At 39.3% G+C, this 4228-nt stretch overlaps 1 long non-coding RNA gene and 3 other non-coding genes across 4 annotated transcripts; 2 read left to right on the forward strand and 2 right to left on the reverse strand.

Annotated features, from left to right (window-relative positions):
• Positions 1–266: 266 nt before the first annotated feature.
• Positions 267–1386, reverse strand: LOC140513497 (uncharacterized). The gene is made up of 3 exons (XR_011970208.1): positions 1165–1386; positions 549–630; positions 267–363 (listed from the first exon to the last, which is right to left on the reverse strand). It is a non-coding gene; the product is annotated as an uncharacterized lncRNA (long non-coding RNA).
• Positions 1387–1399: 13 nt separating this feature from the next.
• On the forward strand, positions 1400–1490 carry TRNAY-GUA (transfer RNA tyrosine (anticodon GUA)). Its single transcript is given in 2 exon segments — positions 1400–1436; positions 1455–1490. It is a non-coding gene; the product is annotated as a tRNA-Tyr (tRNA).
• A 2215-nt stretch (positions 1491–3705) lies between these two features.
• TRNAL-UAG (transfer RNA leucine (anticodon UAG)) lies at positions 3706–3787 on the reverse strand. The gene has a single exon. It is a non-coding gene; the product is annotated as a tRNA-Leu (tRNA).
• A 235-nt stretch (positions 3788–4022) lies between these two features.
• Positions 4023–4094, forward strand: TRNAP-AGG (transfer RNA proline (anticodon AGG)). The gene has a single exon. It is a non-coding gene; the product is annotated as a tRNA-Pro (tRNA).
• The last annotated feature ends 134 nt before the right edge of the window (positions 4095–4228 follow it).

The following is a 4228-nucleotide window of genomic DNA, read 5'->3' on the forward strand; positions in this document are numbered from 1 at the left end:
AAGAAATAAAGTTTGACGTATTCCAACTATTAACCACCTCATGGGTTGTGAGCCTAACAGCTCCTCTCAAACTTAGGCAGCCCCTAACCAATATAAGGGCATGTCCTCAAAACAGGAGCTGCAAAAAAAAAAAAAAAAAAAATCAGACACCTGGATTCAAATCTGCCCATGGACTGAATCCTCTAAATGCTAGTAAAATATCTCCAATGCTGGAATTAGCAAGCATTCTCAGTTCTGGAGTTCCCCATGGATTTTCTTTCCCTACTCACAGCTTATGGGTCTTTGTCCAATCAATGAACAGAATTTCGTCCTCTAATTCCACTTTCCAGTCACTTTTTATCGCTCAGCATTCTCATCATGGTCCTATGTCCAAAAGAGAAGTAGCTATCTTCCCCTCAAAACCCACTTTTCTTTGTAACTTCCCTGGTTTGGTGAGGTCACCATTACTCCTCCAGTCACCCAAGTTCACAGCTTCAGTCATCCTCAACTCTTCCTTCTCCTTCACCCTCCCTCATATCCAATCAATTGCCAAGTCTTGTAGATTCTACCTCTCAGATTTTCCAGTTGGTCAAGTCCTCCTCACCCTTCCCCGGAACCGTCTAATTGGTCTTCCTGTCAACTGATGACATTCTGCGAAATAGTGACACTCTTTCAAATGATGACAATGCTAAAGTACAGATCCTAGATTATGTTACTCATTTGCTCAAGAAATTCTAGTGGCTCACTATTGCCTCTGATCAAGTACAAGCGTCTTTGTGATCCTTTAACAATATGGAATCGAACTCTTCAGGTATGGCTGATCAATGTGGGAAAAAGGGAAGGAAATTCCTTCAATCTTTCTCCCTTTAAACTCTGGAGGAACTCGGGGTTGCCTGAAGAGTCTTTCTGTCTCCTGACATTATTTTCATTTGGTTCAAGAGCTGAAAAGTCCCATTTCAGTATTGGTAGTGGCAACTTAGGGATGAGGGAGGGTTGCCAGAAACTAGCTACCTATGGAAGGTTACTGGGACCAAAGGATTTGAAGACCTGAGAGAATTTAGAAACGGTCACGATCGTAGGATCATAGAGCAATATACACTTGGATGGGACCTTAGAGGCCATTTAGTCTCACTTCCTCATTTTACAGATGAAGAAACTGAGGCTCAGAAAAGTTAAACGACTCACCCAAGATCTCCTATTTACAAGATGGAAGTGTTCTCCGAGTTTTAGAAGCTCGCTAAGTTCCTGAAGTACTCTGATATCTGACAGCGTTGCTTTCCTGCTGTCTTCGGGCTGAGATTTTAACAGAGAAACCCAAGTAGCCAAGATCAACACAGATATTCGTAGAACAATACTGAGAAGACTAGTTTAACTGTAACGGTGCACAGAAAATTCTGTCCTAGAGGGTTCTAGCATGCGCCCTTCGATAGCTCAGCTGGTAGAGCGGAGGACTGTAGAGTAATACATCTGTAGGAATCCTTAGGTCGCTGGTTCGATTCCGGCTCGAAGGAAGCGTGTGACTTTTTCTGCAAACTTTTATCAACTGAATACATTCTTCAAGGTTTTGTTTATCTTTCCGGTAATAGATCTGAATTTTCACCGAGACACTCTGAGTCTTCTTTGGGACCATGAATTTTTCAAGAATTTGGCCAGGGTTAGGGATCTAAGCTCGTTGAGGGCAGGAGGCATTTACAAAGTAAATCCAGCACTTAACACCGACCGAGGCATCTAGAAATTGTCAGTTCTTATTAATTGATTGACTAATTGGGGGATTCCAAACTACTATATTCCAACCAAACTGATTTCCTACAAACTTCCTTTTCCTTTAATCCTTCCTCTTTCCCTTTCTTCATATGATTCTTGCTGCCTTCCTTCCTCCTAGGAAAAATCAGGTCCAAACGTAGAGTTGGAAGGATATATTGGACATCATTGAAAAGTACCCACTCAGATGAGGAAACTGGAACCCAGAAAGTGAAATGATTCTTCCAAGGTTACTTACAGTCAGTAAGTGGAAGAGATAGAATTTGAACTCAGGCCCTGTGAATCCAGAAATTTAAGTGACTTGTCCAAAGTTACATAGCAAGAAAATGGAAGAAACAGAATTTTAACTCAGTTCCTATGATTCCAGATTTGGAATATTTTTAATTTACCAAATTTGATAAACTTTTGTTAAGTGCCATCTACTTTCTAGACATTCTCTGCTGTCAAAGAACTTACAGTCTCTTTATCTCGTTTTTTTCTTAATTTTATTTGAAATAATCTATATTTTTCTATTCATTTACCTTTCTTAGAAAGTCATCCCTTGTAACAGAGAAGTTAGCTGCTCATAGTGTAAGTGAAGAAACAATAGTTATTCATAAAATTAAACACAAAATTTTAATGAAGTAATTTGCAGAGGAAGGGCAGATTCTTCACAATGTAGCAAATATTCCAGATAGCACAATGAAAATGGTATACAGAGGGACACCAGATGGATAGGGTCGACGTAGATGTGTATGAGACAGTACCAGGTGTCAGGGAAAGGAACATGGGCCTAAGCAGCCTACAGGTCAGAATCACTGGAGTTCATAGAGAAGTTACTGGGCATCTAGGTGGCACAAGGCATAGAGCACTGGAGCCAGAAAGACATATGTTCAAATTCAGCCTCATCTAATTACAAGCTTACCCTGGGCAAGTCATTTCACCTCGTTTGCCTCAATTTCCTCATCTGTAAAATGAGCTGGAGAAGGAAATGGCAAACCACTTTGTCAAGAAAACCCCAAAAGGGGTCAGGAAGAGTGAAAGACAGACTAAACAACAACAATACTGTAGAATTTTTAAAAAAATGGTTGTGCCTGTGGATCCAGACAATCCATGTAATATTTCTCTTGGGGAAGGCTGCAGAGCAGGTAAATGTAAAGGTATGTTTAGGCTCTAAGCTATGCCCAAGTTTAAAGGATTTTATCCTTCAACTGTTTATTCTTCTAGGAGAAAAGAGCAACAAAAATAGAAATAAGGCTTTTAATTGGCATATAATATGAAAAGATGCAACTAAAAACTAGGGAATTAACTAAAGTATGTGCTATAAGCCTATTCCTTTGTGAAATATTATTAAAATAAAAATACTCTTTTGATTTCTTACTTGGGATATGTGAGAAATTTTAATCTAACAATACAAGGCAATACTTAATGAAAGGAGTGATACAGCATGTACTGGGTGATCTGCAAATGAAATTAACCTCTTAATCTCCAGTGATATCCTCCAAAGATAAGTTACCAAATTGATCAATAGTCTATACATATAAAATTTAATTGCCAACAGCTTCTCTCAAAAGACTACTATTTACAATTCATTATTCATCTTTTCCAGTTTCAAAAATGACCTTTCATCAGTTTGATTAGGTCAAAAGTCATCTCAAATTGAGTCTGACGAGATCTCCACTTCCTCAGATGGGCACTTGACTCAAGGAAGTGGTGATTCGAATTGTAGATTTTTTTTAAAAAAACATCTTTTTTGTTGTATATCCATTGGAAATATCTCACTATCTATATAATCATAATAATGATGTACTTTTCCAGTTTCTGAACACAATTGTGTAAAACTTGACCATTTTTTGCTTTTACCTATTGGGGGAAAGCCCAGGTTACTCCCAAACGATAAGAGGGTGCCTTAAATCATAGGTAAGTCATTTTAGGAAGAATCTAAATATAATGATTTGCACAAGATTTCCTGAATAAAAGTCTCGATGGCAGTGGTGGGATTCGAACCCACGCCTCCGAAGAGACTGGAGCCTAAATCCAGCGCCTTAGACCGCTCGGCCACACTACCAAGCACATAAAGCCTTTTCTACCTCATTCCTTCAGTAAGATTTTCTTCCCAGTTGAGGGCCTAGCATGAGGTACATTATTTTTTCCAAAGTACCAACAATAATTGTCAGTTAATCTCCATTCAAAAAACACTTTTGTATTTCCTTGAACATTTCAAACTGAATTTAAAAAGAAACAACTTATGATTACAAACAGTTATGCTAGAGTAAGGGAGAGAAAAAAACGCACTTTGTAGCGGCTCGTTGGTCTAGGGGTATGATTCTCGCTTAGGGTGCGAGAGGTCCCGGGTTCAAATCCCGGACGAGCCCATTTTATTGACCGAACCCAGCCGCTTGGAGAAAAGAAACTGACTGATTCGAGGATTCCCTGACACCTTGCAGATTAGCCACCTGAGCGTGTACAAAGCGTTCAGGTATAACCTGGCGTAACCTGGAACGTTGTT

Source organism: Notamacropus eugenii, chromosome 7, assembly GCF_028372415.1.
Source record: "Notamacropus eugenii isolate mMacEug1 chromosome 7, mMacEug1.pri_v2, whole genome shotgun sequence".
Taxonomy (NCBI): Eukaryota; Metazoa; Chordata; class Mammalia; order Diprotodontia; family Macropodidae; genus Notamacropus; species Notamacropus eugenii.